The sequence below is a fragment of the Penaeus monodon genome, chromosome 21 (genome assembly GCF_015228065.2).
Source record: "Penaeus monodon isolate SGIC_2016 chromosome 21, NSTDA_Pmon_1, whole genome shotgun sequence".
NCBI lineage: Eukaryota > Metazoa > Arthropoda > Malacostraca > Decapoda > Penaeidae > Penaeus > Penaeus monodon.
The window spans coordinates 4396091-4396302 of NC_051406.1; the positions used below are offsets into that span (position 1 = coordinate 4396091).

The window sequence follows — 212 nt, forward strand, 5'->3', positions numbered from 1 at the left end:
GTGCTCCGCGGGCCGCATACCAGCGCCGACACCGCGCCACGCAACACCAGGAGGCGCGGCAGTTCCTGGCATTGGCTGTCACGACGCTGAAATATCAATAAAATCCGGGGAGGAATTTAATGCCGAACATCGCCTAATTGGGCAACAAAATAACTAACCACGTCAAAGGATTTCATGACGAACTGATTACAGCTGACCCGGTTTGTTCGACT

At 53.3% G+C, this 212-nt stretch overlaps 1 protein-coding gene across 1 annotated transcript in view; it reads right to left on the reverse strand.

The window, feature by feature from the left end:
• The window catches only part of LOC119586132 (mitogen-activated protein kinase kinase kinase 7-like), a gene marked incomplete in the record, with an annotated part of 88760 nt that overhangs the window by 36294 nt on the left and 52254 nt on the right, over positions 1-212 (reverse strand).